Raw genomic sequence first — 27,443 nt, 5'->3', positions numbered from 1 at the left:
CCAGCTATAATGGAAAAAAATAAAAATCATAATAAATTAATTGCTGTGTATTTTTTCTACTATTGATGAATGTTCTGGTTGTTTTAAAACTTTCTTACAGGAGTTCCTGTTGTGGCGCAGTGGTTAACGAATCCGACTAGGAACCATGAGGTTGCGGGTTCGGTCCCTGGCCTTGCTCAGTGGGTTAACGATCTGGCGTTGCCGTGAGCTGTGGTGTAGGTTGCAGACTCGGCTCGGATCCCGCGTTGCTGTGGCTCGTGGCTCTGGCGTAGGCCGGTGGCTACAGCTCCGATTCGATCCCTAGCCTGGGAACCTCCATATGCCGCGGGAGCGGCCCAAGAAATAGCAACAACAACAACAACAACAAAGACAAAAAGACCAAAAAAAAAAAAACTTTCTTACAAATAACTGCAGTAAGCATCCTTATCAGACTCCCTTCTGCACCATCTGTAAATTTCTCTGTGGCATCTTCTTAGCAGAAGAATATCTAGGTCATTGGTATTTTCTCTCCAAAATGCCTACACCATTTTGGACTCAACTTACACCCATCAGAATGTGTAAAAATTCTCATCTTACTATGTCCTCAAACATGCTATCGTCAGATTTGTAATTATTAGCCTAGCTAACAAGTGTAAAAATGATTACAAGAAAGGAAGAAATACTGTATTTATTTCCTATGGCTACTGTCAGCAATCACAACAAACTTGGTATCTTGAAACAATACAAATCTGTTTTCTCACACTGCTGGAGGTCAGAATTCTAAAATGGATTGGCAGGACTGCATGCCTTCTGGAGACTTCAGGGAGAAATTTGTTTTCTTGCCTCTTTCAGTTTCTTACTATCTGCCTGCATTCCTTGGCTTGTAACCCTTTCTTCCAACCCATCCAACCACTTGCTCCTGTCATCATACTTATACTCTCTGACCCTCTTGCCTTCCTCTCATAAAAAAACTTTCGTTTACATTGGGTCCACTCAGACAATCCAAAATATCTTCCCGTCTCATGATGTTTGATTTATTCACATATACAAAGTCCCTTTTACCATGTAAAGTAACAAAGTCACAAGTTTCAGGACATGGTTATCTGAGAGCAGGGGGCATTATTTAGCCTACCTCAAGGAGATATTGACAATTTGGAATTCTTTCTAAAGCAGCTACATATTTATATAAATTCATTTATTCTTTTACTTGATTAGCCTTCTCCAGTTCATTTGTTGAAGATGTTTTTCTTACAGGAAAGATTTTATGAATATTAAGAGTCTGTCAGTCATAGGCATTGAAAATTTCTTCTTCTGGTCTATAGTTTTTCTCTTCACTTTTTAATTTGTGCAGAGTTTTTAACTTTAAGGTAGTAAAAATTAGCTGTCTTTTCCTTTAGAGTATGTTTTTTGTGTCCTGTTTAAAAAATGTCTTGACTCTTATTAGTGCTCTGCCTTTCCTATAAAATTAGGTGTCAACTTACCTTGTTCTTGAAAACCCCTGTCAGAACTTTTACTAAGATTGCATTCAATTTATAGATAATTTGGGGGGATATCAACATCACTTAATTATTATAGCTTAATTCATGAACACTGTGTATATATATATATATAAACATACACATACATGATTTTTGTTCATTTTCTGTTTATAACGTCAATGTTTTGAAATTTTCTCCAGAGTGGTTTGTACCTTTTTAATTAAATATATTAAGTATTTGTTCCTACAGAGACTGTGATTTTTTTTTTCTGTTTGCACTTTCTATTTGAGTATTTCTGATGACCAGGAGAGACATTTAATAATTTGTCTATAGATGCTATAATTTCTACATAGCTAATCATGTATGCAAATAAGGATATTATTTCTTTCTTTGCAATAATTAAACCTTTTAAAATCTTATCTTGGCTTTAGCTAGAGCTTCCTAGATTTAGATCTGGAGCACAGCTTCATCATCTTCCTGACTTCAAGTGAAACTTAGAAATTTAGTTTCACCTCCAAGTGTGACGTTTGTTGACTCCACCTTTACGAACAATCAGTCCAATAACCAATTTATAGCGTTTATAAGTGGTTTCATCCATAGCATCTTCCTGTTCCTTTACCTTTGAAGAACCATATTCTCCCAAAGGGGGCAATTATTAACAGAAAAAAAGAAGACATTAAAATGGTAATATAGGAGTTCCTGCTGTGGCGAAGTGAGTTAAGAATCTAACTGCAGTGGTGAGGGTCACTGTGGAGGCATGGGTTCAATCCCCGGCCCAGCACCATGGGTTAAAGTATCCCCCCATTGCCATAGCAGGAGCATAGGCCTCAACCGCAGGTCAGATTCAATCCCTGACCCAGGAACTTCTACATGCTGTAGTTGTGGCCATTAAAAATAAATACGTAAAATAAAATAGTAATATATATCTAAGATGGTTTTCAAGTTTATAATCTAATCTGATATCCACATTGTTCAATGACTATTGCACCAATGTTTGTTTGAAATATTTTGAAATATTTTCTTGTTTTAGATGAGCTTATCATAAATTAACCAAAAAGTGATGTGTGAAGGAAGAGATAAGAGTAAAATTATCTTAATAACTACCACATGGAAAGAATAGTTTGAGTTATGTTCAGCACTTTCTGAATGTTCAGAGTTAGTAGAAAAGGAAACAAATTTAATTCCCCAGATATGAGTCACACTTTTAGAAGTATCATCATATCTTGTTTTGGTTCCTAGGGGTGAGTCCAATGGTTCAGTGTTTACTTCCTCTGATTTACTTTGGATATTTGGTATAAACTCAAAATCTGAAATAATAAAAAATGAGTTTTATCTTTGGTGTCAGAATTCTCAAGTATTTGGGCTTATCAATAAAAAAAATTAATCAGTCTATTATATTTTCAAAAAGAAACTCTTCCTGAAATAGAGCTATATGCCATAAAGTTTTATGAAAAAAGAGGAAACTGCAATGTGTGCTGGCTTGAATTTCAAGGTGTGATTGTGCCAAAGCATGGATTTTACAGAAATAATGTAGGGTCAAAGTATTTCTCTTGAAGCTAGAGATAATTTTTATGGAGCAATTTCTTTAAAACATAAAATGACACCTGTTTCCAATAGTAAAACACTGTCCAAGTAACCAATTAAACAAAAATGATAGAGAAAAAAATCAATAAGGAAAATTACAGCTGGCCTTTAGTGTATGCACACTTAGCATGCAGAGGTAGTAATTATGGAGTCTTGTCTATACAGGCACTTCTGTGGCAACTCTTCAGCAATTTAATACCTGAGAGTTATCACTATTCTGATGACCAATTTCACCCATAAAAATTCTCATAACTATTTCTTCTAATGGATCCTTTTTTTTTTTACTTCAGAAAGTTCTGTTTCCTTATAACTGCCATGAACCTGGTTTATAATCTGTCACTTGGCAATCAATCAAGAGCAAAATATCTCCAAACTGGTATCATTTTCATTAGTAACATTTCTTTTCTCTATCTTTAACAAGTATTTGATGATGGTTATTTTAACTAAATAAGAAATGATGACTCAAATCCACCTGTAAGAGTGTCTTTGAGAATTTGTTAGTTCTCATTTTCTCTACTACCGCTGCCTGACCCTGAAGCACATACAGCCTGAAAGCATTTGCAAATACACTGAATAGCTACACAAACTAGTTCCCGTGGCCTCAGAATCTTAGGACAAATGCTTTTAATTATTATCCTCTCTCTCTTTGTGGTGATACTGTGCAATCTCTGCTGCCCTTGGGTACCATTTGGGGGATTAGAGAGTGGCAAGGCTAGTCACAAATGTATACTTAAAAAAAAATAAATAGCTTTTGTTTGAGTATTATTTGTGTTTTCATTGACATCTTCAAAGTTTCACCTGCCTTAGGAGACTAGGTTTAGTTCTGGAAACTTAAAACTGTCAATATAATCCCACTACGACCACATGTGTGCTATTGTTGATTCTGTATAATTAAATAACCTCCGAAAATCCTCATATTTTTTTAATTTCCATAAGCATTTTTAAAAATTACTATTTATATAATATTCTTCTCCTTCTTTTCTTTCATTAATTCTTACAATACCTTTACACTTTTGTTCTAGGGGCCATTTTCAACTCTTTTATAGATTTATCAGAAATTATTTTAACTTCTGAACATCTCAAAAAATATGGGGATAAATATATAAAGGATGCCCTAAAATATTCTCAAGAAATCCTTGTGATATTTTGTCTTCTCTATAGCTAAATAATAATTGAATTACAGTATAGAATATATAAGTATATACACAAAAATTTTCTCATTTAAAATATATATTATCAAAACCTAAGGATTTATGACTTTGTGTAGAGTTATATCAGTATTACAACTAACAAGGAGGCTTCTAGAACTTATGTAGAATTTTCAAATCTTAACATTAATTTTTAGCTTTATTTTAACCTATTTTGAAGAACTGAAATTAAGAAAACATAAGTTATGGATGAATGGGTAAAGAAAATGTGGATTATATATGCAATGGAATATTATTCAGTCACAAAAAAGAATGAAATCTCATTATCTGTGACAACATGGATGAATGAGAGAATTATGCTAAGTAATGAGGTCAGACAAAGACAACTACCATATGATCTCACTTATATGTAAAACCTAATATACATATATGTATACATATATGTGCAAGCTCATGGAGATACACACACACACACACACACACACACACACACAAGCACATAGACACAGAAAATAGGTTGAGAATTACCATAGCTGACAATTGGGGGATAGGTGAAGGAGGTCAAAAGGTACAAATTTTTCAGTTTTAAAATAAATAAGACATAAGTCATTAAGGTGTAATGTACAGCAGAGTGACTATAGTTAATAATACGGTATTGTGTGTTTAAAAGTTGCTACGAGGAGTTCCCATCGTGGCTCAGTGGAAACTAATCTGACTAGGATCCATGAAGATGCAGGTTCAATCCTGGCCTCACTCAGTGGGTTAAGGATCTGGTGTTTCCATGAGCTCTCTTCCATGAGATCCCGCTCAGATCTGATGTGGCTGTGGCTGTGGCGTAGGACAGTGGTTAGAGCTCTGATTCAGCCCATAGCCTGGGAACCTCCATATGCTAAAATGACAATGAAAAAAATGAAAAAAAAAAAATGTTGCTAAGAGAAGAGATCTTAAAAGTTCTCATCACAAGAAAAATACGTGTAAATATGTATGCTGATGAATGTCAACTAGACTCATTGAGCTCATTTCACAATATTTACAAATATTGAATCATTATTTTGTACACCTGAAACTATATGTCAATTATGTATTTATTAAAAATACAAATTTAAAAAAAAATCACAGCATCCTTCAAATGACAGAATAGTATCAAGCCATGATGCTATTCTAAACAATACCTAAAGGTAAAGAAAGGGAAATGCCAAGAAATTGGTAAGGCAAACAGTGAGGTCCAAATTTTTTATGAATCAATATCCGTAGCCTGCACCGATGAAGTAATATAAGCAAAGAAATACAGAAGCAAGTAGATTTCCTAGAAATCTTGAAGCTTAGGAAGAATGGGACAGGAGCAAGCAGGCGAATCTATGTGAACAGCAGAAAAGTTTCCAGCAAAGAGAGTGAAACAAAACACAAGAGCCAGAGGAATGAAAATACGGCAAGAGCAGAAATAAGAGGTATAGATATGAAGGAAATTCAACCTTTATTTGCCAAAATCTTTAAGAGAAAAAAGCCCAGCGCTTTCAGTTAAAGATGAAGAAGCCAGAAGCTATTTCTCCCTTCATAGGATATACTTTCACTTTTTCTTTCCAAGGTCTAGCACCTTTGTAATCTAAAGAACTATGAAGGATGTAGGCAAAGATGTGCAAACAACAGCCTTGTTAAGGATGAAATTATTTCCTATCAGAAGAACTTCATCACCGACAGCGAAAGAAATGTGAGGGCAAGTAGGAGAAGTACACACCTAATTGCTCTCCCATTTTTCCCTGCACTACCATGGAGAAACTTCTCCCACCTCCACAACCAGCTGTGTGCTCATAGCTAGTGTTTAGTTTACAACACAGAGGGGGAAATCAATTTACAAATATTACTGTCTAACTATAGGGAATATGATAGAATTTCTTCTGTTTAGAAATGTCATTAGGTCAGCTTTCTGAAGCTACTTTAAATGCCTTTGGCTTCTGCAGAGAGAACGGTGCTGTGTTTATTCTTCTTTAAAGGGGGAGGAACAGAAGAGTCTCTGAGAGCCTCCAGCATTGTTTCTGCAAAGAAAAAGTCAGCTTCCTCAGCTGCCTTCTTCAGGTCCACTCCATCAGTTCAGCTAGCGTTTAACTCCCAGCATTTCCTCTCCATATCGTACTTATCAAAGTCACAAGGTTACAGCATTGAGGTCTCCTGAGAACTGCTTCCGCAAACTGCTAATATCGACAGTAAACAGTGTATTCAATCTTTTGATAAAAAGGGAATTTTTATGTTGCTTTTACCACCCAAAGAATGATTCCTAATCTTCTGCTTGTTAAAGATGTTCACAGTGCCAACTAGTCAGGAAAAATATGAAGCCAAACATTTGACTTTGGGAATACCTAGCTGTCCTCAACTGGATTCCATGAGAAAATTAAGCCGTGTAGAAGATAATGATTGACTATTTTCTCACTTGTCTAATTTTACATATTACCATTCCCCATGAAACGGAGAAAAGAGCATTTATTGCATGCAGTGGTCATACTGAGGCATTAGGGTTTAACTGTCCCACAGAACCCCTTTGGAGAAGAATTGGACAAAGCTGTAACACTTACATGGTTTTCAAGAACTGTAAAGAGGATGAGATTTTAACCTATTGCATGTTACAAATTAGCCTGCCACAGTTACATAGAAGCTGACAGAAAACATGAGGCTCCCGGATTAAAAACATAGGACTTCCTTACTCACAGCATAGCAGGCCATGTTAGCTTCATGTTTATAGTGCATCCTTTCGTCCCCCAAATCCCATGGGGGTGATGAGAAGCAGCCCAGGTGGATGCTACATAAACAGTAGGCTTGTACAACAGCTAAGAAGCCTTGAGTTTCAGAAACTCTATGATCTGAAAGGGGCTCCCAGTAAATCTGCCTAAACTTTGCCCTAGAGAAGGCCATTTTCTATATTATTTTGAAAAGGAAAAAAATTCAGGCATTTATCTCAGACGGAGACACAATCTCTGTCTTCCAAAGCTGTTTGCTGTGTAAATAAAAACTTCAAAAAAAAATGGTCCAGAATAAAAGTCATCAATGACTCTTCACAAGACATGCAGAAAGTCAACAGGGCCAGAACTGTCACCTAACCATGGCAAAGCTCACAAAATCTGAGATGTTTCATTCCTACAGGTATGCTTATACCATTTTCTGATTGAAAAGCTATTAAAAAGAGGCATCACTGGAGTTCCCGTCGTGGCGCAGTGGTTAACAAATCCGACTAGGAACCATGAGGTTGCGGGTTCGGTCCCTGCCCTTGCTAAGTGGGTTAACGATCCGGCGTTGCCATGAGCTGTGGTGTAGGTTGCAGACGTGGCTCGGATCCCACGTTGCTGTGGCTCTGGCGTAGGCCGGTGGCTATAGCTCTGATTCAACCCCTAGCCTGGGAACCTCCATATGCCGTGGGAGCGGCCCAAGAAATAGCAGCAACAACAACAACAAAAAGACAAAAGACAAAAGACAAAAAAAAAAAAAAAAAAAAAGGCATCACAATGGGTGAATATCAGAGTCGAGCCAAAGAGACACTGTGCAAGAATTGTCTCTTACTTGGAAGGACTGAGAGACAAATCTAGCAAACCACTTAAAAGACAAGCTCAAGCTGTACTTGAAAATCCTGTTCTCTAAACCAAGTATGTTTTTTAGTTTCCCACCCATGAACACATGAACAGCCACCTCAGTATATGAATAAAGCAAACATTAGCAATAACCCATGTTATAAACCTATTTAGTTTAATTACCTGGTTTGGGGACCTTTCATGCAGAATTGCAGTCAATCATATCTCAGAGACTTATAGATGGCAGTGGTAGTTTGAGTCAGCAGTGAAAGAAATAAAGTAAAATCTCTAATTCCTAAAATATCCTTGGCACAAATTTTGCCAATTACTCTGGGTAAAATATTATTATAATTGGAGTCTCTGTAGTAAAATTAGCTTTGGGCATCTTTCCTTTTTTCTAATGACTGAGAAGTGTGATGGAGTTCTGAAGCCTGGATCACATGCTCCCTTGTACCAACGGGAGACACAGGAACTGACCCTCACTGCTAAAAGAATAAAGACATACATAAAACTAACAAAAAAACTAACGTAGAGAAAAACTAGTATAGGAACATAGTCCTTACATTGCATCCAAATGGAAAAATTTTAAAGATTAGAATTTTATAAATCAAATACGGTAGCAATGTTAATTCTATGATTACGCTTTTGTTAAAATATCTGTTTAAATGGTAAATGTCAAATCTCAGGTATGTGCAGATTAGAAGAATATATCTGCTGCTAATGGCCTGAACTATGTCACATACCCTTTTGAGAAAATGACAGCATAGCTTCATAGAGTTATTGGAAACATCCCTAGATAAAAATAAATGTACCCTCCTATTGGCTGCGATTAAATATCATTCAGAAAAGCAGAAGCTCCTGCTCTCCTGAATCCATTAGTTTGAATCATTTTTTTTCATCTTGTGTGTAATTTTATTGTCAAAATCAAGTTCAAATAGTCAAAAGGTAGTATTAAGTTGATTTAACCAACTCTTTTAAAGTAATCCTGTTCCTCTAATGTTTAGAATCATATTTATCAATATAAAATCACTCTATCTTATATTTGTTTTCTTAATTATAACACTACATATATAAGTGGAGAAATTCAGGTATAAACAGTTTAATGTTTCTGTAAACAGATTACCAATAAATTTGTCAAATCTGATATCTCAATATCCAGAAATCCATCTGCAAACAATTAAGAACTGGGAAATAAGCAAAAAAAAAAAAAAAAGTGGTATCTGGGTAAATTATACACATCAGACAAAATCTATACAATAAATCCATATAAACACACAAATGAGCACACAGCCATTTTGGTTTATACATACATATAACAAATTTAAACGTGGTTTCTAGGATTACAAAGAATAAATATCAAAATGCTTATAGAACAAAGCATATTGCAATGCAGAAGAATAAGCAAGAAATAAAAATAGGTCAATATGCATAAGAAAAGGAGTTCCTGTCATGGCACAGTGGAAACGAATCCAACTAGGAACCATGAAGTAGTGGGTTCAATCCCTGTCCTCGCTCAGTGGGTTAAGGATCGATCTAGTGTTGCTGTGAGCTGTGCACATGAAAAGATGTTCAACATCATTAGCATCAGACAGAATTATCACATGACCCACCAATTCTACTTGTTGCTATATAACCAATTTTTTTAAAAGAAAGAAAAAACATTTTTATAAAATAAAACTCTTCATGAGTATTCAGAATAGCTAAAAAGTGGCTCAACAGATCAAGAACCCAACTAGTATCCAAGAGGATGGAGATTCAATCCCTGGCCTTCTTCAGTGGGTTAAGGATCCAGATTTGCTGCAAGTTGCAGTATAGGTCACAGATGTGGCTCAGATCTGACTTTGTGTGTCTGTGGTGTAGGCCCCCAGCTGCAACTCCAATTTGACCCCCAGCTTAGAAATTTCCCTTTGTCACAGGTCTGGCCCTAAAAAGAAAAAAGAAAAAAGAAAAAAAAAGCAGAAACAACTCAAATGCCCAGTGATTGATAAATAGATGAATAAAATATACATTTACACAATGGAATATTATTTGTCAATGAAAAGGAATGAAGTACTGATTCATGCTATAACATGTATGAATCATGACAACCTTATATTAATTGAAAGAATCAAGTCATAAAAGACCAGATGTTGCAAGATTTTATTTACATGAAGTGTCCAGAACATGCAAAGATAGGAAGTAGACTAGTGTTTGCAAAGGAAGGGTGGGGTTGGTTAGGAGACATGGAACATGATGGCAGAAGGGTTTATAATGAAGTATTTCTTTGAAGAGAGATTAAAATGATGGAAAACTGTTCATGATTAAACAACTCTGTGGATATATTAAAAATCATTATACACTTTAAGTGGGTGCATTGTATAGCATATGAGCTATACTCAATAAAGCTGCTGCAAAATAAAATAGATTCCATGAAGACAACAAAGAAGGTTACAGTTATGCTCCCTTTGTCCATTGTCTGCTACAGTCTCTAAAAGGCAGAGCATGGTTTTTCATAATTTTATACTTTCGTTCAAGTGAGTTATAATTATTCTTTGTTGTGAAGTATTTCTGACACCTTTTGTACATTCGATGATATTTTTTAAAAACAAACCTTTAATTTCTTTACATTGGTTGAAAGGAAAAAAAATCCACAAATTTCAAATAGGATATTAACCTAATAACTCCTAAATATACCCTGGTCATTAAAAATATAACAAAATACATTATTAATCATGGTGTCCCTCTAGCAATTAAAAAAATACAGAAAGAAAGGTGTTTGATGATGATATCATGTATATTTTCATAAATTCTGGTGTAACTATTTCTATTTGCCTCTCTAGACTCTATACTGAAAAGAATACCCAGTGCCTGTAGAGACAATATAGAGACAGAACAAATACAAAATTCTGTTTGAGGCACTCAAGCGATTTGGAGCCAATATATGTTGTCATTATCCCTTTCCAGTCTGTCCTTATTTCTGTCCATCCTCAATTACTGTAAGTAGATGATGCAGTGTTAGAAAAACTAGCCATGCCAATTTCTGTAGCTTAGAGCACTTACTGTGGTTACCAGTAAACTGTCCCCGAAATGCGTAACTTAGATCCTCTTAGTCTTTCTTTCAATTGACTGTAATGTAGCAGTTGACACAGCTACTCTGCTAAAATGCACAGTAGAGCATGGCTTTTCCTTTCCCAATGGTTTGCATTATTCAAGGGCTGGAGGGTTAGAAGTTATTTGCATTCTTTAGGAAATATTCAGTAAGGGTATATAGTTCTAAATTGAGGAATAAAAGCTTTAAATTTAGCACACAAAAAGATGTTAATATACCCAAAAACACATACACAGCATTTAAAAAGGAAAAAGAAGGGGGGAGGTATTAATGAACTAAAATAGCCCTCAGAGCAAACCAGACTATTACTCCCCAGGATGGAGCACTTAATTAATCTGTGAAAGTTTGAGCCTTAAAAGACTAACAACACCTGCAAATGTTTTAGAATCTGGCATCTGTCAGGCACTGTTTTAGACTCAGAATTAAACTCTAAACTGGAGAATCAAAATTTCTCCTCTCAGGGGACTTTCATTCCAATGGAGGGAAAATAACATTAAACAAGTAAATACATAGTGGAAATTGGTTAGGAAGAAATAAAGTAAGGAAAGATTTTAAGGAGCAATGGATCTGTTTGGATACTAAGGCAGACATGATGGCCAGGGAAGACTGCTGTGATGAAGGTCTTTCAAAGTAGAAATCAGATTGAAATGAGAGTGTGCGCAATTCAACCTTATGGAGGAAAAATATTTCAGGCAGCAAAGACTGCAATCTCGGAGTGAGGAAGAAGATTGGACTTCTCAAGAAATAGCAAGAAGGGCAGCATAACCAGCATTGAATCCATTAGAAGGAGAATACTTGAAGGCGGAATCACTTAGGTCGCCAGAGACTAGACTTTAAGTCGTGATTAGGATACCAGGTTTTGCTCTAAGTATGATAAGAGAAGTCTTTGCAGAGCTTTTTGGAGGGGAATGAATGAATTCAAATTGAGTTTTTTGTTTTTAAAAGATTACCCTGGATACTGTGTGGCGAATAAATTCCAGGAAAAGAATGGATAAAAGAAGACCAGTTAAAAGAAGATTTGGGAAAAATATGAGGGTGACTTGGATTAGGATTTAGAGAATTGCTCTTAGAAAGAATGAAATCTACAGAATAGATAGAAGAAACAAGCAGTTAACATACAAAGTGAGGCAGGTCTACGGGGGAGTATAATGTTCAAAAAGATACCTAGGAAGGCAATGCCTTTAGACTCAACTCCTAGGTTTCCATTTTTAGACCCCTACCTGCTGGATTATAAAATCCTTTATTTTCTAACTTAAAATCTTCTAGCATTTTCAACAAGCTCTGTTTCCCATCACAGAATACCACTGCACTTGACCCAAGTGAGTTTCCTTCTTTTTCTCAGAATAGGTCAAAAATTACCATTGGTTTTGGAGCCTTGACCATTTGAGAAGTTAAGGGGTTATGCTATAAGGGGTCTCCAAATCTATTTTTTATACTAAGCAATGTCTATAGACTGAAGAAATACTGTATCCTCTCTATATGTAAGGCTAAAATGCAGCTTCCATACTCATTAGTTGCAACCTTTGTAATAATGCTCACTAAATATTTTGAATATCACCCCTGCTTACAAAATCTATGTGAATGCAACTGTAATCATCCCATAGGAAATCATGTAAAAAGCATTCATAAAGTCACAACGGCTTCTTGAAAGCATGTGGTAATTCAGTAAAAAGGATGTTCAAATGGCAAGTATTGATTCTACAGTTGCATCCTTCATCTCTCTAGTCTAGTCTCCCCTATGGCAGCTAAAGCAAACATGTTAGAACTAAATCCAGATCTCCCATTCCGTTCAAAAAATTCCAATGACATCCCATCTCACTTAATGGCCTACAAGTTCCTACATAGTCTGTTCTCACCCCCCTGCATTCTTTGTCACCTTCCATTCTGCCTGGTTCACATGATTCAAATCATGCCACACATGATGCCATTTCTTCAAGCCAACCAAGTTCCAGTATCAAGGTCTTTGGCAAAACTGCACCCTAGCACTTCTGGAGTCATTGTTCTCTCTCCCTGGAATGTTCTTTTCCAAGATCGTGAGCTACCTTTCTCCCGTATGTTCCCATCACCTTTTCAGATATGTGAATGGATATGGTTGAAGTCCCAGTTAGATCCTTTTTATAGCCTGGTGCTTCCATCTCTCGCTGCTTCTAGTGTTTGCTTAATGAGACCTCAGCTGGGTCTCCTTTATTCAGATAACCTTAGACAAAAAGGGGTGCTTCTTCCCCAGGACATTCCATACCACTTCAGCCAAAAACTAAGTGACAGAGCTATAAAAAGCCAACTCTGCAGTGCAATTTGTGCTCCAGATCTGCCTGGGGTCTACCTGAAAGTCTCCAGCTGAGACCACATTCTTACTGAGCTTTTTACCCAGTTCTATCCTGCATATCTCACTTCCTTTCTCTTGAAAACACCTCCCTCTCTCTCAAATAAATCCTTCAAACAAGAATCCTCATCCCAGGCTGTCATTCTAGGGAACCAGCCTAAGAGGGAAGACTTCCCGGACCACCATGCCCTCAGGCACTAACTATCGCCTTTATCTTGCTTTACTTTTTACATAGCATTATAACCATATCGAATAATACATTTTTAAATTTCCTTTTGTTTATTCCACTTTTCTTCCAGTGGCATGTAAAATCTACAAGGGTGAGAATTTTTTTGTCCATTACTCTACTCCCAAACCTCCAAAACAACATAGTTCATTGTAGTTAATAAATATGCATTAATAAATGCATACATACATAAAATAGGACAGTGAATTTATTTTATTATTTTTTAGTGCGGCCCTCTTCTTGAAAACTTGGAAACCAATAACCTGGATTAACATCACCTGCAATCAAGAATGATTCTATTGGGACCATGTCTTCTACGTCCTTTCAAACTCTCAACACTGACTGTGATTATAATATTTGCTCACCAACTGAGAGTTGTTTCAATGACTCATTCTTCCCAAGACTTGCAGATTTTAAACTCAAAGTCTATAATCTTGTATTCTGTTAGTCATTCAAATTTCCTTCTGGATTCCTTAATTAACCTTTTTTTCTTAAATAATAATTTATTTTTTCAATCATCAATATTGCAATCAGACCTTAAAAGCCCTTCTTGAAAACATCTGAATAAAGTGTTTTTAATGAAGAAAATCATTAAATAATAAAGATACATTGTAACTATAGAATGGTCAATATAAGCACCACTTATATTCAGTCAGAAACAATCCCTAAAAGGATTCCAGAGGAGTTTCTTGAAAATTGATTTTAAAATAAGGTCCTAGCTGCTTCAGTACATAGACCCTATTTGGCTATAAATTTAGCCAGCAAAGAAATTGAGTTTACATCTGAGCTCCTTCATTAAAGAAACACTGCAGCCAGATATGACACATCAAAAATATTCAAATATCCAATTATGGAGACTGGCTGATTTTTAGCCCCTTCAGCTCACAGGCTCTCTAATAGAACTCAGCCTTGATGAGTATTTGCAGAAAACTGTCTACATTGTCAACCACACTCCACAAAAATGACTTGGATATAATTTGACTCTTACATATTTTTAAAGTCGGAAAGGATGTGAGTGAGGTTGCATGCCAACTCTGCAGAAGTCTTTTCATTAAGCAATAAATAAAGTTTGATTTCATTTTTTTCATAAAGAGACTTTGTGGTCATGAAAGCCCACTGTCTGCCCTATTAAAAATAAAGAAATCTTCTGGAGAGAATCTCAAACATATTCAAACAAAGGCCTTGCAAAGAAATTTCATTCTAATTTGGGAGTACATAATGAATGTACTTCTCTGCAACTAGCATTTAACGCCAGTGCTTTTATGGTTTATGATAAAACGTTTGTTTCTTTTCATTCAACAGAAAAGGTCAATGTGACTAATAATTAGAACTATGACTCTGAAAGCAGAAGACTGTAATTAGACTATTTTTCAACAAATAATAAAGTGTCAGAAAAAAAGAAAGTGAATCCTTGGTGTCAGCAAAACTAGTTTACATACAGACAGGGAAAGTAATTCTTTCTAGCATACTTCCAGTCATCTAACTCAAATAATAAATATACATAACAAGCATAGGGTAGATATTCAAACTAAAGCAATGGTTTTCATCCAAGGGTAATTTTGCATGCGAGGTGATATTTGCCAAATTGGGGGAACATATTTGTTGCTATAACTGGAGGAATGCCCCTGACATTAGAGGGTAAAAGCCAGGAATGGTGCTAAACATCTTACCTGCATAGGACAGTGAACCACATCAATGAATTATCCAGACCCAAATATCAGGTCAATTTTAAAAAACATTGAGGTTACATCAAAAACCTTTCTGATTCTTGGAGTTCCCCTTGTGGCACGGCTGAAATGAATCCGACTAGGAACCACGAGGTTGTGGGTTCAAACCCTGGCTTCGCTCAGTGGGTTAAGGATCCGCCTTTCCCTGAGCTGTGGTGTGGGTCACAGATGTGGCTCGGATCTGGTGGTGTTGTGGCTGTGGCGTAAGCCGGCGGCTACAGCTTCGAGTAGATCCCTAGCCTGGGAACCTCCATAGGCCATGGGTGCAGCCCTAAAAAGACAAAAAGACAAAAACAAACAAGGGAAAAAACCCTTTCTGATTCTGAAATTAATAAGGTTTTAAATGGCCCACATTAATTACAGCCTTGGAGTGGAGTGATTGTCTACTGACGTTTCATTGTGAGAGACATTTGTAGCTGTCGTAGATTTAAAAAAATATTAGGGGGTAGTAGACGCCTTAGAACACAGCACTCTGTGATAATATGGGATTCAGAACTATTAGATGTTATGACACTGTCCTTTAGGGCTGGATTCGTTTCTTAAGGCTGCCGCAAAAGTGCCACAGATAGGGGGGTTTAAACAACAGAAATTTACTTTCTCACTGTTAAAGCCTAAAAGACCAAGTCTGCAGGGCTTTTTCTTCTGAGACCTCTCCTCTGTGCTTATAAATTGCTGGCTTTTCCCTGTGTCTCCACAGGGTCTTCCTCCTGTGCCTGAGTCCATGTTCTAATCTCCTCTTCTTGAAAGGACGTCGGTCGTACTGAATCAAGGCCCGTGCCGAAGAATTTCCTTAAATGTAATTGCCCATCTCAAGCTTCTATCCCAAAATGCAGTCACATTCGGAGGTACTGGGGTTAGGACTTCACGACATGAATTTTGAGTGGGACGCAATTCAGCCCCTAACAAGGACTTCGGCCTATCTTTATCCTCTAGAGATAGAAAACATCCAGAAGTCAGTGTGAAAGCTTTCCAGCCTTTTCACTGCACTGAAGAGCAGGAAAGCATACAAAGGGAAAAATGAGAATTTTCTGAATCAATCCTTGCTTTTCATAAAATGACTCTGAATTTGCCCCAGGAAATAGTTATAGGAACTCAAAAGTAGCAAAAGCAGTAACTTTCGATCATGGAACTAATTTTTATATAGCAAAAAATATTGCTTAAAAAATGAGTTTTATGCAAAGATCATGTTGACCATGTTGGCTGAAACACCACAAATAGTGCCCAGAAGAGCATAAGACATCAATAATATTTGCTCATTGACTAGGTGACTGGGTCAATGATGATTCTTCCTCTAAAACTCCACTATGTTTTGGATGGTAGTGTGCTTCTAACTTGCCTCCTACCCAAGCTTCAATCTTATCTCTTATCACTTGGTATGACGAATTTAAGATATAGCAACAACAAGTTGTCACATGCTCAGTTCAGGCTGTTTTCCTTCTTGCTACAATGCTCTGCTCTTTTCTTGAGAGGGATGAAACTTTCCTCTACCCTTCTAGGTTCTTTTGGATGGGCCTAGAATTAAATTGGCATGAGACAGATTAACAGGAAAAAAAATCAAACAAAAGTATAATAACATGTATACATCCTGGAAAATGGAGTAACCTATGAAAATGGCCAAAGCCCACAACTTAAATACCATCATTAGCCAAAAACAAGAGAATGTCGGGGATAGTGGTTTGGGACTTCAAAGGGAAGGAAGACGATGTATATGAAGATGGAAAAGCAGATACCTGGCAAACAAATGTTTGCTAGGCCATGCAGAGATGGTAATAAGAATATAATCGTGGGTTAAGCATTAATCTATCAATATAAGAAATTAATAATTTGTAAATTATTAAAATATATGAACTTCACTAGATCGTATGCTAAGATTGCAACAATTTCCGAATATGTTCTATGACCAATGAAAGAGTTTTGTCTGCCAGATAGATTAATATACTGGATTAAAACATGGGAGAAATTTTCAGGCAGTTTAATCTTTGTTTTTCTCTGTTTCACTGTATCCCAAACGATGTACTCTTTATGCAGACTAGAAATAATTAGAAGAGGAACAGCTGATACCCCTTCCTCAGCAGAACTTGACCAACTCATTAAATAAAATTGTTAATTAAAGCAAATTTATAAAAGGAATAGGACAACAAAAGGGAAGATTGCAAAAGGTGGTAAAAACTAATGATACTTGAATTAGTAGAAAACGAAAATAAATAAGAGAGTATGTGATGAAAGGAACTGAGGAAAATAGGTATACTTTAAAATTACCTTACCCACAATTAACAGCAAACATTCTGGTCATTAACTTTAAATATGCAGAAATTAAAAGATGTACCTGCATAATATTTTCTACTAAAGTCATGAAATTTAAATGAATGTCATATTTTGGATCTTGACTCTATCCAGGGGAGGGGAAACAATATAAAAAAAAAAAAAATCATTGGCCCCAAAAGCAAAACCATCTGGTAAAGTCATGAATGACTGAGTTGAACAGCAGGGGAGCCTACTGTTAATCATTTTTGCAGTCAATCGAGAATTCTGTAGAGAATACATCAAAGAGTAGTATAAAAAGTGCAGTGACCCAAATAAATTGCTTTAGAAAAATAGTCAAACTCAGTTAACAGATATTGTATTCCTATAAAACTGAATATTTTTAAGAATTCATAGAGAAAAATGTTTTAGTGCTATGATAGGGCTATTTCCTCCAGATTTTAAGAATTTTCTATTTGATTATGTTTTTGATATCCCAAGAGGAGGGAAAATTTTTCTATGTCCTACTTCTAGTAGCTACCAAGAGATATTTGTTACTAATGCTTCAATTCTGAAACACAGGACAAAACTGATCCTTAGTAAAAGATAAAAAATATCTTTGAAATTAAATACAATAAAACTCTTTTAAAATTAATATTTTATGTTGCTAAATGTCCTCAAGAATGCTTTTATTTTCTTTGCTTTCTTCCTTTTTATAGATAATAGAACCCTGTTAGTTTGGCTCACACAGAGTTGGGACTCCCTACTACTCACTTGGTTTCCCATCTTCATAGCAGCTATGTATAACCATGGGATTAAGTTTGGATCCAATGGGCTGTGAGTACAAGAGACAGGTGCAACTTCAAAGAAAATGTCTTCAGAGTCGTTTACTCTGAATGTTCTCTTTTTTCTGCCTCCAATCCACATAGACGTGAACAATATGCCCTACCATCTACGAGAATATTATCCTATGAGCAAACCTATATTCATAAATTATTCTCTGTAGTAGACCTATTCTAGCAGCCTTGACCTCTCTCCTCTGATAGAATATGAGAAAATAAATGTCAATATAATTTAAAGTAACAATCATTTGAGGTCATCTGTTATAGAGATTTACCTTGTACCTCATCTCAAGTAAAAATTTGGTATGAGATGTGAGATATTAAAATAAGAAGTACTCAAAATCTGTGTTTTTTGTTTAACAAATAGGTAAATGATGATGAGGAAATAAATATTGACTCTTGAGAAGTTAGTGATCTACTTTATTGCCAAGAAAACCATTAGAAAAAAATACAGTCTGCAACGGATTGAATATTTGTATCCCCTGAAAATTAATGTGCTGAAGCCCTGATTCCCAGTGTGATGGTATTTGGAGGTGAGGCCTTCAAGGGCTAATTAAATCATGATGATGGAGGCTTCGTGAATTGGATTAGTTCCCTTATAAAAGGAGACACAAGAAAGATGCTCTCTCTCTGCTCTAGGAAGATACAGGAAGAGAACCATCTGCGAACCAAGAACAGGTCTCTCACTAGCACCCGACCATGCTAGCACCCTGGTCTCAGATCTCTAGTCTCTAGAACTGTGAGGAATATAAACTGATTGTTTAAGCTACCTAGTTTTTGTTGTCTTACTATAGCACTCCAAACTAAGACACAACCTGGGAAAAACTGAAAGGCAGACAACATACTGGCTGAGCCTATTAGTGCTCTGGAAAACTCAGAATATTTATGAGGGATGGTAGCTCCTTGTTCTTTCAGAAAATCCTATAAGAAAAAAAGGAGCTCATGTATGAATAGGCCAGTGTGAAACTCAAGATTAAAGAAAGGAGACTCCTTAATGGAGACATTTTTTGCCTTTGGCATTCTATCTGTTCTGACAGAGAGGTGTATGACCACACAGGGCTGGCAAGTGAATAGCTTTTGTGCTCTAAACAGCAAAACCTTTCTTTAAATTCCTTCTGAAAATCAAACTTTTTAGTCAAACATTGAATGTAGCCAGGGACAAAGGCCAAATTAACTAAGTATTCGATGCCTGTATTTTAAGACCTTACACTAGCTAGTATTAAATTGAAAGGAAGAAGGAGAGTTCAAGCATAGATACAGTAAAAATAAATACGTGAGAGACTTAAGGAGTCTTCATCAAATAACCTGAGTGTGGTGACTTTTACATGAATTTATTGGAAGCCCATAATTGCCCTTAAAACAGTGCTCATGAAGAGTGTACTCTCAAATTCCATTTTAGTTGCATTGCACACACACACACACACACAAAGTAAGGGACATAAAAAAATTCCCAACCCTACCCCAGAGAGAAGAGTCAGGATATTTTAAGGAAAATAGACCAGAAATTTCCCCCCAGAGATCCAGACAAAGGTCTAGCTGAACCATTTACTCGAGGACTAGAGTAAGTATCTTAAAATTATTCATATCATATTTTTGTCGTGGCTATGGAGCAGTGACTGCTCCCATTCTTCCTACTTCACTAATAGGCAATTATCATGGTTACTCTGTTCCAGATCCACCTTGGTATAATGGGTGTCAGAGACACACGTCACTTTCACATGATGAGTTAGTTTAGATGGCAAAGGGCCAAGTTCACACTTGACAAGGAGAAAGACGCACCACTTAGTTTGGTCTCGATTTTTACGTAGATGGAATAACCTAAATGTTGAATGGAATGTTGACTGCCCCATTTGGAAAGACTATGGTCTACCTGTGGGAAGCAGGCAATCGTGGAGGGGCCAGAGAAACAGACTGAGTCAGACTGTCCACCGATATCTGTTCCCTATAGTAAATTTTAATAACAGAATTGTTGGGGTTTTAGCGGGTTGACTCTTCATGAAGCTTATAGATATACACCCAGGTTTTTTGGTTTTGATTTTGGTTTTGGTTTGGCTGTTTGTTTGCTTGTTTGCAGCTAAGCATAGCATTGTGTCTAAGTTTGGCCAACAGGATGGGAGAGGAATTTATGTTAAGTAACTTCTAAGTTGTCTCCCTAAAAACAGTGATCTTTGGAGTTCCCATCATGGCACAGCAGAAACAAATCTGAGTAGGAACCATGGGGTTGCGGGTTCAATCCCTGGCCTCGCTCAGGGGGTTAAGGATCTGGCATTGCCATGAGCTGTGGTGTAGGTCACAGACATGGCTGGGATGTGCCGTTGCTATGGCTGTGGCGTAGGCCCGCAGCAACAGCTCCAATTAGACCCCTAGCCTGGGAACCTCCATATACCATGGGTGCAGCCCTAAAAGGACAAAAGACAAAAGAAAAAAAAAAGCAAAAATAAACAAACAAAAAGAGCAATGATCTCTGCTTTGGACAGTTCTCAATTTTTTTTCAGCTAGATTGTGGACAAAGGGTGGGCCAGCTTTGACAAAATAGACAAGTACAACACACTAGGGGATGATGGTGTACCATGGAAGGAATGAGACTGGGTCCCTGAATGACCTAGGAAAGCAGAACCTCCTCAACAAACCTGCACTGCTCGCTTCTGCCTATTACATACGAGAAAAATAAATTCAGATTTAAGCCCTTGTGTGTTGGAATATTTTTTTGTAGCAGCTTAGTCTATATCCTAACATAATATATAATTGAAACTAATAAACTCATGGCGGTAAAGGGCACTTACAATTGTAACATAAAGCCAAATCTATAAAGATATATCTCTGAAATAAAATAACAAACTTTTATAGAACAGACATGGTAGAATATTCTTTCTAGTGGAAGCAATGACAGTATCAAACGGTTTCTGGGAGACGTGCTGTGATGATGCCTTCAACACAGATGTTAGACTCAGGCACTTTTCATTTAATTTCAAAAGGTGCACCATATGTACATCTGTCTCAATAAATGATCATATTTTATAATTATAAGACTCTTTAAATTATCTGTCAAACAAATCCAGATGCCAAATAAGTGAAATTCTTCAGTGTTCAAAATACTACTCAAAAATAATTTATACACCTGGGAAATCAAAGTTAATGATTTGAAAAGTAATTCTGAATGTTCCATTATATGGCCAAGATGGTACAAAGTCTTGAGGACATAGAAAAAGACATTGTACCTACTATTAAAGATATTTTGCCTTTGTTGAAAATACAAAACTAACCTACTTTAAGCAATTAAAGAAACTTTTGCTATTAAAAATGAATGCTTCTGGTTATAATCCAATTAAAATTATTAGTGATAATACGTGATATTCTGCTGAGTTAAAAATAAGACATAGTTCCTCTCATTAAAGAACTTATAATGTGGGTAGGGTGGGGGATTGGTCATAGAATTGAGAAAGGAGAGATTCAAATATGGTCTCACACGTAGACGACATAAGTATACAGATAAACAATATAAGGCAGATGTCAAAAAAGAATGAAGAAAATGTTGTGTCTGGTCCTTGTATGTACTGGTAAATGATAGGCACCAAGACTAGTGTTTGGAGAAGGGCTAAGACTAGAAAACATATACTCATTCATTCATTCAACCCGTTTTTATAAAAAGCTCTGTGTGTGTGTGCGTGTGTGTGTGTGTGTGTGTATGTGTGTGTAGCTAGAAAGCCCGGCTACCACCGTAATTGGGCTAAAACAAACATGATAGAGGGTCCTCAGTTTCCTCCTGGCCTTTAATACTCGTCTCTTTCCCCACTTTGTGAACCTTGACTAACTGACAAAACTTAAGCCTTGCAAAAACAGTTCTCAGAAAGTCATATTCTAACAGTTATCAAGATAAGATTGTACCAACAATCCCAACATCCCAAGTCAATGGCAAAAAAAAAAAAAGAAAGAAAGAAAAAAAAAAAAGAGTATAGACTTTTGCTGCAAGTTTTGTAGAATTTAAATACAAAAAACCGTTAACCATAGCCAAACTATAAGGACACACAATTCCCTCTTCTCTCTCAATAATACTCCAATCTTTTTACAACTTAGATGTTACCTTTGATGTTCACTTCTAATCTGCATCAGCTGAGTAAAGCCTATAGCCTCTCTTTGAGCCACTTAAGTGATATTCTTTTTCACCAACAGTGAAGGAGGGTACCCTTTTCTCCATATCCTCTCCAGCACCCTCCTTCACTGTTGGTGGGAATGTAAATTGGTACAAGCACTGTGGAAACAGTACGAAGTTACCTCAGAAAAGTAAATATAGAACTACCATATAACCCAGAACTACCATATGACCCAGCAATCCCACTCCTGGGCATATATATCCAGACAAAACTTTTATTGAAAAAGACACATGCACCCCTATGTTCATAGCAGCACTATTCACAATAGCCAAGACATGGAAACAACCTATGTCCATCGACAGATGAATGGATTAAGAAGATGTGGTATATGTACACCATGGAATACTACTCAGCCATAAAAAAGAACAAAATAATGCCATTTGCAGCAACATGGATGGAACTACAGACTCTCATACTGAGTGAAGTAAGTCAGAAAGAGAAAGACAAATACCACAAATACCACTTATATCTGGAATCTAATACACAGCCCAAATGAACCTTTTTACAGAAAAGAAACAAAGTCATGGACTCGGAGAAGAGACTTGTGGTTGCCAAGGGGGAGGGGGAGGGAGTGGGATGGACGGGGAGTTTGGGATTAGTAGATGCAAACTATTGCATTTGGCGTGGATAAGCAATGAGATCCTGCTGTATAGCACTGGGAACTTGTCTAGTCACTTGTGATGCAAAACGATGGAGGGAAACATGACAAAAAGAATGTGTGTGTGTGTGTGTGTGTATATATATATATATATGTACACATTCTTTATATATATGTATATGACTAACCTTGCTGTATAGTACAAATTGACAGAACATTGTAAATCAACTATAATAGAAAAAATTAAAATCTTACCAAAAATTTTTTTAAAACTTATATTCTTTTGATAGCACAGAAATATATTGATAAGCTTCACCCCCAAGAAAGTATAACATTGAACATGAGATCAGGAGCTGACAGATGCAAATCATTCACCTAGTAAGCAAGTCAGTCACTTGAAGTATCTAAAGATGAGGAAAATTAAGGCAACCTGCTTCTAAATTTGTGAACTACAATCTCCTGTAAGACTTACCTTCCTGGTGCCAGTACATGCTGGAGACATTATAGGCTTATGGCAAAATTCAGACATTATAGGCTTATGGCAAATTTCAGTTGCATTCAGAGTTTTATGGGTATTTGCAAATCCCTGGCACCACAGTCAGGGTCTTCTCCAGAGTCACAACAGGGATCTCAGAACATACTTTCATTATTCTTCTAGTCTGTTGGAAATTTTCCCTTGTTTCCTAAGAACCTTTCTCCTTTATCTCCAGAGGATAATCTACAGTTTCTCCGGGGTGATTATTTTCACGCATAATCAGAGGTGAACCTTATATTCTTATCAGATTATATATTTAATGAATATTTCCAAAAGTCTTCTATCATTTGCATCATAGAAGATCAGGCACTGTGAGGTTAATGGTGGATTTACACCTGAGGAATTTCAGGGGAAGAAAATGGTAAGGCAGAAATGAAGACATCCTGACACACACACACACACTTAGCTAAAGTACCAGGACTTAAAAGCCAGCAGCATCCTTATTGGCAAAGCACTCAGCTTTGGCCATTCCAATGAGTATTCATTGATATAAGGGGAGGGTAAAACAGCAAAAGTAAGTTTGCAAGAGTCCTTAGGTAAGACTGAGAAGTTCTCATGCACTTTTTTTTTTTTTTTTTTTTTTTTTTTTTGTCTTTTTGCCATTTCTCTGGGCCACTCCCGCTGCATATGGAGGTTCCCAGGCTAGGGGTCCAATCGGAGCTGTAGCCACCAGCCTACACCAGAGCCACAGCAACGTGGGATCCGAGCCGCGTCTGCAACCTACACCACAGCTCACAGCAACACCGGATCGTTAACCCACTGAGCAAGGGCAGGGACCGAACCCGCAACCTCATGGTTCCTAGTCGGATTCATTAACCACTGCGCCACGATGGGAACTCCTCTCATGCACTTTAGTAGATAATGATAACATATTGAAGGTTTTTGAGAAGTGTGTAATAGGTAGGAGTAGAGTCTTTATTTAAGAAAGTTAATCTAGAAATTATTCGCAGAAAGGGCTGGAAGAGAGATGATCATGAGGAACAGAGACCAGGTAGGAAGCTCCTGAAGTAGAAAAGGGGGAGAAACCAAAGGAATGTCTGAAATGTAAGATCTGTCCAAGTTTGCAACTGAGATGTTGAGGGGAAGGACAAACAGAATTAAAGATGATTCTGGATTTTGCTGCTGAATAACAGAGAGAACATCAGTGCTATTGGAAGGGATGAGGAAGACAGGAAGAAAAGTCAGTCGTGATAAAATCATGAGATATGTGTAGTCATGTTGCCACATTCCTGTACTAAAAGTTAGGTTTATACTGAAAAAACGATTTTGATTTTTTTCTCTGTAATCTGGCCCTTTTCCAGAGACACATTCATTTTGAATTAGTAAGAGGGAAAAAGATAATAACTAAATATGCTTTCTAGTTTAAGATTAGTTTGGAAACAGAGTCTCCCAGATAAAATATGCTCATAAAACTGACCACGTGCTTCTGGGGGAGGAGTACGGCTTATTACCATTAGGATATAGGAGAGGAAACATTAAACCCTCTGAGGTCCATGTTGTCTCACTCTTTCTTCTCCAGGGTTCAAGAGTACTTTTGCCCTCCTGGGTTCTGGTTGGTCTGTTCCCTTCTGATGCTGAAGTCTATGGTTAATGTACCGCAGACACCATGCTTTGGGCGCAAACACTGTTGCTTGTGGTATAACCACAACCTACCTTGACCTCAGATCTTGCTATAGAAACCTGGGTTTTGCTTGCTACTCTCTTCTGGCCGTGGTTAGGGTGGTCCTCCTTACAGGTTTCTCTTCCTCCCAACAATGGTGACAAGAACCACAGAGGTACCATCCTCTGAACCATGTTTTACCTTAATAGGCTATACTGGCTATCTCACTCTCAAGTGGCTTTATACCAATTGCTTACTGGACCCCCCTACAAGTATCCTCTCCATAAGTCTCAAATAGGAAACAGGAGCTTCCTCCCAACGTTGCTAGTATTTTCTCTTTTGCAATTCTCACTGGGGCAAAGCCCAGAGAAGGGGAAGTGGGGAACCACTTCTGGTGGCCTTAATTTCTTCTATCTTTCTTCTGTCCAAAATCCACTGGGCCCAGACTTCATTGAGGGCAGGGTCATGTTATGCAAGCTACAGAAAAGCTCCAAAACGGCTACTCCAGGATGTGTTGTTTATTTGAACACATGGGAGATATAGAAACAATGGAAATCTCCTCTCTAGAAAAGCTAATAGCTGATTATCATTTGGAAACAATGGAAATCTTCTCTCTAGAAAAGCTAATAGCTGATTATCATTTGGAAACAATGGAAATCTTCTCTCTAGAAAAGCTAATAGCTGATTATCATTTGGGAAGAAAATTATCAGCACGAACTTCAACTCCAGAAACCTTTTTTAAAACACACTTCTTTATTATTTCACATTTTTATTTTTAGGGCACTTTTTCTTTGGATTCCTTCTCTAACAAATCTTAATCTCCCCCAGGCACACTGTTGCCTCAGGCAAACTAAGACAATGGTCTTGTACTCTGAAAGGCAAAATCAAAAAGCACGTCAATAATCTTCAAAACGTTACTCCATTGCAATGTTTAGTTTAACCTACCCATAGAACATCTAGGAAAGTAAATCCCCTTTGGTTTTCACTTGCCCTCGTTATGATTAATCATCACCAATGGCATTTGACTATCAACCAGGAGGAATGTTTATACCTTTAAAACCATGTAGTTTAAAGAATACACTCTGTTTCCTAGAAAATATAGTAAGAATTTGATATATCCAACCATAGTTTTTAGAACCCAAAAGTCCCGGGATTCACCTTTGTGTTTTAACAGTGCTAATTATTTTATTGTGCCAAATACAAATATCAGTGAAAACCACAGACACATGGGTTATCAAACCTGGAAAGTCAAGGAAGGGACCAGAGGAAAGAAATAAGATGATCAGATCACAGGTAGGGGTCAACTAACTCATAGATAACCAAGGTCCAGGCAAACAGGCCCAGAACCAGACACAACAAAATCAGAGCCAAAGGCAGCAGAAGAGAGGACAAATTGTTCACAAAAGCAGGTGGGAAATGCTCAGGTTAGCAAAAAGACAATAGCAGCCAAAGGCCACCAGGCATAAGGGTAAATTAGTTTTAGGGAGCCATAGGGACAAGAGAAGGATTTAGGATTGATATTATAATCTTTTTTTCTCATAGGGACTGATGTGAGATGGGCCAGTGGATCACGTGAGACAATGATCTCTTTCCCTGCGCTAAGGATACTGTTGCCTCCCACAGCAATTGGAGATTCTGATACCCACCTGAGTGCATACGGCTGGAATTGAGAAAAGAAAAAATCAAGATCCACATATCAAACAGTTCAAGTGTCTTCAGGTGGGGTGACTGTTGGGGTGGCAGTACTTTGAGGGGCAAGTAGAGATGGGCTCAGAATTCAGTAAAGCATGAGGGGATCTTGGGTGAATTGCCTGCGGATCAGAAGATTCAAGTCATAAGCTGGACAGTGTTCATGCTGGAGCAGTGGGAATCAGGAATCCAGCGAAAACAGTGAGAAGCTGCTAGGTAGCCTCAGTCTAAGGATATTTCTATTATTAAGCAGTTTATTTTTCATTGAGAGAAATGCATAATAGTAAAAGTCTAAGTTCCATGTGATATCAGGACAACACAGGTTTCATCTGTCTAGTCATTTTCCAACTTATAAATAAAAACACTGGTGACTCATTAAACTCTTTTTTCGTAACAGTTAATGTGAATTCAAATATCATCAGAAAGCACCTAAAATTCCACACGTTAGCAGGAACTGAGTTCTTATTAACACATTATAAGTGTTCTAAAGTATTTCAACATTTATATTAATTCTACTTTTTCTGAGTTTTGGTCAAGGATAAGAAGTCATATGCCTTGCTCTTCATACTTGTTACTTTTTCTTTTCTTAAGCCATAATTTCACATAGAATATAATATTTAACGCACCTCCTCATTCAAAAAACACCTCTCAGTACCTCCTATTGATAGGCATTAGCTTCA

Source organism: Sus scrofa, chromosome 5 (genome assembly GCF_054392235.1).
Source record: "Sus scrofa isolate SSC_HxYL_T2T_F1_AM1 chromosome 5, Sscrofa_HxYL_maternal_Yorkshire_Landrace_v2.0, whole genome shotgun sequence".
Classification (NCBI taxonomy): Eukaryota; Metazoa; Chordata; class Mammalia; order Artiodactyla; family Suidae; genus Sus; species Sus scrofa.
Note: the sequence above shows the minus strand (reverse complement) of the source record.